The sequence below is a fragment of the Sesamum indicum genome, linkage group LG7 (genome assembly GCF_000512975.1).
Source record: "Sesamum indicum cultivar Zhongzhi No. 13 linkage group LG7, S_indicum_v1.0, whole genome shotgun sequence".
Lineage (NCBI taxonomy): Eukaryota > Viridiplantae > Streptophyta > Magnoliopsida > Lamiales > Pedaliaceae > Sesamum > Sesamum indicum.
The window spans coordinates 1,720,059-1,726,776 of record NC_026151.1 but is presented as its reverse complement, the minus strand read 5'-3'; the positions used below and the strand labels follow the sequence as shown (position 1 = coordinate 1,726,776).

Here is a 6,718-nt window from a genome sequence, read left to right as displayed (position 1 = left end):
GTAATTTGTTAATACATGATTTCTCTAATATGTGCAACACATGTGAAATTCGAATTGAATTATACGAACAACAGGCTCTTGAAGTTGCATTATTGGGGTCCTAGAGCTGAGATCACAACATTCTCTTTTTACTTTGTGAATGGCTACAATTTCCACACTATACTATACAGTGTGAGCAAGTCTACTATGAACTGTGTGCTGTGTGTCAAAAGCTCATCATATATAGTCACGGACGGTGACTTCTATGGGATTCTCTAAGAGATAATTCGATTAGATTATCCACTTATTCCAAACATGCAGATCATTCTGTTTGAATGTCATTGGGTCGATCCCATGAGAGGTATGACGGTACATTCTCGTTATAACCTCATTGATGTAAACTTAAAAAAAGTATACCAAAAGAACGAACCATTCATCCTGGCACAACAAGAGTACAAGTCTACTACATGGAGTACCTAGCACGAAGAGAGCCAAAATGGACTGGATGACTATCTGCAAAAAAAAAAAAAAAAAGCCAGAAGAGCGATTGATTACTCTCGATGGGCTAAAGTTACATTTCAAGAAGGTGAGACAATACCTACTCCACAAGTTGGAATGGACAATCATAACTATGACCTGCATGACCCAAATGGTATACGATTAGTCGTTGAGCTTTCTGTTGCTAACCAATAAGGAGCAAGTACATTCCTATCGGGGAGTTGTGAATCTGATGATGAGTCTGAAGAAGATAGCTTTGACAAGGATTACAAGACTGAAGAAGACATAATTATGATTGAAAGTTTAGCATTTTTGTAATCAGACATCTGTAAATAATCCTTGTACAAAATACTAATAAATTATATATTTTTTTAGAAAATATTTTATTTTATTTAGCAACGGTTATAAATAGAAAACACCGTTCCTAAAAATCGTTCCTATTATAATCGTCCTCGTTGTACGCACATAATGTTAAATTTAACAATAGGAACGGCAAATAAATAAAAACTCCCCGAGGAGGGGCTTGCGTCTGATTAGCTAGTTGGTGAGGCAATAGCTTACCAAGGCGATGATCAGTAGCTGGTCCGAGAGGATGATCAGCCACACTGGGACTGAGACACGGCCCAGACTCCTACGGGAGGCAGCAGTGGGGAATTTTCCGCAATGGGCGAAAGCCTGACGGAGCAATGTCGCGTGGAGGTAGAAGGCCCACGGGTCGTGAACTTCTTTTCCTGGAGAAGAAGCAATGACGTGGGGAATAAGCATCGGCTAACTCTGTGCCAGCAGCCGCGGTAAGACAGAGGACCGTTCCTGAAACTATTACAAATTTATTCAGAAAAACAAGAGAGATTCAAAAAATAGAAACTGTCAAACTAAATTGACCGTGCCTAGAAGAATTCCAGACACTTTTAATTTGGCGCCACCTAAAAAATGGAGGAAATTCACTTTTAGGACTGCTAATTCAATATTTGACTGTTCATAAGGTAAATTTAAAGCAAACCGTTCCTTAAATTATAGAGATATTGTTCCCAATAAGAATAGTAAAAAAACTCATGCCTAAATAAGTAACAGAACCGTTCCTAATAGTAACAAATAATTCCTTGTTCACTTTTCAAGTGTGATATCTCCACATCTATGATCCCGATTAATTCCAAACTTAAACACATATAAATTCTATACATTTGTGAATATATGTTGCGGTTCGATGCAAAATCACTAGGTCTGATTGACAATTGCATGATTTTGAAACTCATCGATTGTAAATCAGATACGATATCTCAGTATCCATATAAGAAAAGGTTGCAAAACTTCATCGAATGTAATATTTTGTCGATATAATCATATCCAACGGTCTGATTAAAATTTTAATTATCTAATTAGGTAATGCAGTATAACAGTATAAAATACTACTAACATCTACGTAAGACTGACAAATTTGGATATACTAATATACTTGTTCTACCAAACATGTATCAATTTTTCAGAAAGAATTATATGTGTCCAATTGTCAACAAAAATTTATGGTCTAGTTTTCTTTGATCAACAACATATTCGAAACGGTTTTTTCTGCATTTTAATTTTTTTATTTTATTAAAAAATTTAATATTGGCATTCAACTAGGAATGATTGTAATTATATAGGAACAGTCTGTTTATCTGACCACTAAAACGACATCGTACGCATATAAAACAATGTCATTTGTGTTGATTTAGCACGAGTTTAGGAAAACCTAAATAATTAAACTACCGTGCCAAGTTGAAGTGCGAGAACACTAATCCATGGCACATAAAATGACATTGTTATATTTACTTAGGGACAGTCTTGGAACAGAGTTTTTTTAATTGACCGTTCCTAGATCGTTCCAAGTGCGAGGAACACTAACCCATAACACATAAAACGACATTGTTCTATTTAATTAGAACAGTCTGGATGAATTTTTTATAATTGACTGTTCCAAATGTTAATATAAATATTACATTTAGCCAATTTTTTCTTCCCTCCCTCACTCTCACACTCACCCTCTGTCTCTCTCTCTCTCTCGCGGTCATCGCCTCGCCTTCCTCCGCCGCCACTGTTTGCTATTTGCCGCTGAAGGTCGTTGTTTGCCGTCTGCAGTGAGTTTCTTTGTTCCCTTTTGTCCTTTTTTTTGTTGATATTTCTGAAAATATTTTCAGTAATATATGGACAAATATTTCTAAAAATATTTTCGAACTGCATTTCTGAAAATATTAAAAATATTTTTTCAAAATGATTTCTGAAAAAATTGTGTAGAAAATAATTTATGAAAATATTTGGCTAAAATATATTTTTCTTAAATTTTATTGAAAAACTTATGAAATATTAATTTTTTTGAAGAAAATTTTGCAGAATTTTTTTAAAGAGCTTAAAATATTTTCTTGAATTTAAAATATTTTTTAGAAATTTTAGCAGAAATTAAACTATTGTAATTATTCTATAATTCCATTTTCAGAAAATATTTACATAAAACTATTTTCTATTTTTTGGAAAAATTATGTTTCTGAAAAAAAATTCAACAATTTATGAAATATTACATTTTTGAAGTTTTTCTGAAATTAGAAAAGTTTTATAAATTTTGTTACAGAAATTAAAATAGTTTTCTGAAATTAAAATATTTTTATAGAATTAAAATATAGTTTTTATAAAATTAAAATATATTTCTAAAAATTACAATATTCTTCTGTAATTTTTGTGTAATTTGTGTAATTTTTGTGAAGTGGAATTGTTTAGTTGTGGAATTTATACAATTCTTGTATAATTTATCATATTGTGTAATTTTTTTAAATTTATTGTATAATTGTGTAATTCATCGTATAGTTCTATAATTTATGAAATTTATTGTATAGTTGTGAAATTTTTGTATAATTTATCGTATAGTTGTGTAATTTATCATATTGTGTAATTTTTCTGAAACTTATTGGGTAGTTGTGTAATTTATGAAAGCCTTTTATAATGTAGATGATAATTTACATAATAATGTCAAAGACAATAGTCACAATATTAGGCTAACATTTTAAATAATATTATTATTTACATAATATTGTAAATAATCACAAAATTATCTTAATATTTCCAATAATGATATTCTTCACATAATAATGTCAAGAATCAAAAAATTAAGATAATATTTTCAATAATAATATTATTTACATAATACTGTCAATAATTACAAAATTATCTTAATATTTCCAATAATAATGTCAATAATCACAAATTTTAGGCTAATATTATCAATAATATTTATTTACATAATATTATCAATAATCACAAAATTATCTTAGTATTTCCAATAATATTATGATTTACGTAATAATATCAATAATCACAAATTTTAGGCTAATATTTTGAATAATAATATTATTTACATAATATTGTCAATAATCACAAATTTATCATAATATTTTCAATAATAATATTATTTAAATAATAATGTCAATAATCACAAAATTAGGCTAGTATTTCCAATAATAATATTATTTACATAATAATACCAATAATCAAAAAATTTAGGCTAATATTTCCAATGATAATATTATTTACATAATAATGTCAATAATCACAAAGTTTAGGCTAATATTTTCAATATTAATGTTATTTACATAATACTGTCAATAATTGTACAAAATTATCTTAATATTCCAAATAATATTATTATTTACATAATTATATCGCTAATCACAATATTAGGCTAATAATTCTAATTATAATATTATTCACATAATCAAGTCAATAATCATAAAATAAGACCAACATTCCCAATAATAATATTATTTAATAATCACAAAATTTAGGCTAATATTATCAATAATATTATTTACATAATAATGTCAATATTCATAGAATTAGACCAACATTCCCAATAATAATATTATTTACATAATAATGTCAAAAATTAGAACAATATTCCCAATAAGAGTCATTAAAAACGTATAGTTCCTTTGTGGCCATATACAAATGGATCGAGTATTGCTTAAACTCTTTAGCCCATCAAGTGAATTTTTGTCAGAAGAACTAGTCAAGTTTATCCATTTTTATCTGTCAAAAAAAGACCATGTTGACAGAAACAAAATGGATAAACTTGAATACTATTATAACAAAAAGTTCATATGATATGCTAAAGAAGCTAACAAGCAATATTTGACCCGTTTGTATATATATATAAAGAAACTATATATTTTTAAATAATTAATGAGCACAATAATCATAAATTATTGAATTAGGCTAATCTTTTCAACAATTACAAAAACTAATATTTACTATAATTTGTATAGATTATGTCTAGTGGTACGCCTCCTGTACTACGTGATCGTGGACGTGGTCGCTGCCATGCCCGGCATTTCCAGCAACATTCTCTGATGCTTCTCAGGTTGGGGAAGTAGTCTTTTAACAACCTCCATCACCTGACACGGTCAGGCCGTCAACTGCCCCATAGACTCTAAGTGATGCTCAACCATCTGGCGGGCATCAGCGGTTAAGGAGGTCGGGCAGCAGTCTGCCACACCAGAGGTTACTCCACCACCACCACTATCACCACCAGTCCCCGCACCATCAGCGCGTCAGTATATCAGCCTCGATGACGCGAGCTAAATTTGTTTATGAATATTTTTCATATTATTTTATCTTTAAAATTACTAATTAACATGTCATTTCAAGTCTGACAGCCGCTTCCACGAGCGCATCAATGCAATGGTGCAAGGACACTTTCCCCACCTATGGCCATGTTTGAGGCAAGAGCCGCCAGACACCGACATTTCTGGTTCGAGAGCATGAAGGTAATGTAATTAAAATTAATTTCATATTATCTTATAATCTAAATTATTTAATGAATAATATTTTGTTCAACTTTCTTATTGTAGATGACCTACTCTGGTGGGACTGTGACAATGAGTCCATATCTTGGGTCTTCGACATGTGGGCCGAAAAGTACATTCAGATGACGTTCTCTATCACCCGATCAAGCCTTGGGAAAGCCACTTTGGCAGGCCAACAATATATTGCTCCAACTCCAAGCTTACTAGGCCAGTGAGAACTTCCAGCAGGAGTCCTCAAAGAAGAAGGTGAATCGGATGGTGAACCCCACAGCGTCCTCGACTGTGTACCATTTGGGATCTTCCTCTGTCAACATGTACAAGACGAAGTTGATAAGAGGCAAAGTTTGGATCTTCCTCTGTCAACTGTTTTATTCTTTTATAGGAGGCAAAGTTTGGTCGGCCGCCCAAGCAGATGGAGCTATTCGCCAAATGCTACAAGAAGAAGGAGGACAGCGGCTGGAGCAAGTCGAGGGCAGCTTAGGTGGCAGTAAGTACCTTACTAATACTATTTTTCTAAAAAAAATTAATTCTTGTTAAAATGTCCTAATAATTTTATTTTTTTTGCAGGAGAAGTTCCAAAACTTGATGAAGGACCATTAACCTCAGCCTACGGTCAGTGTGAAAGCGATAAAAAATGGCGAGTGGATCGGCCTGGGAACGCACAAGCGGAAGCAGTAAATAAAAATTCATAAATTAGATACCGAATACAATAAAATTATGATTCCAAGGAGTGTACCCTTGGAGTTCCCGAGCGTTCGATGTAGTTAATAAAATAAGTAATAGAAACTAACCGGGGCTTATGGTAAAATTAAAAATGAAAAGTTCAAGAAACGTAAATCAAGAATTACCTTTTTGCTTGATTTACTTCGAACTTCTTTTCATTGATTCATTCACGCGAGACGTCAACATAGAAGTCATCTAGAGACGCGTCCATATCACACTGGAATATGGAATCCCTTAATTCCCTTTGCTAGAAGAGAACAAAGAAGAAAAAAAAGATCAAGTGTGTATAGAGGGGGGCGCACCGATTTTGGAGTGTTCTAGGGTAAGAATTATTTTTGTGTTGTATTATCTTATTAGTTATTCCAAATCACTAATATATATACCTTGTATGGATGTACTAGAATGTGTCTAGGTTCATTCCACAATCCATAAGATAATATATTATTTATTCTAAATAAAGAATGACTAACATAGCACTTTCCAATAGTGAGAATTCATAGTCAATTATTTCCTTTCCTAGAATTATCCAATGAGTTTTTACTTAGGGTGTTTGGCTGATTTTATTGAGATAAAATGAAAGGCCCAACTAATTCTAATTAAATACAATTTAATTAAAATTCACCTAATTAAGCCCATCATATATTTAATTCAATTAAATACATGAGCGTAATAAGCCTTTATTAATTAAT

At 31.5% G+C, this 6,718-nt stretch overlaps 1 long non-coding RNA gene across 1 annotated transcript; it reads left to right on the top strand.

Moving 5' to 3' along the window:
- On the top strand, positions 2,489 to 6,440 carry LOC105165938. The gene is made up of 5 exons (XR_848119.2): positions 2,489 to 2,591; positions 4,767 to 5,050; positions 5,149 to 5,267; positions 5,352 to 5,793; positions 5,874 to 6,440. It is a non-coding gene; the product is annotated as an uncharacterized LOC105165938 (long non-coding RNA).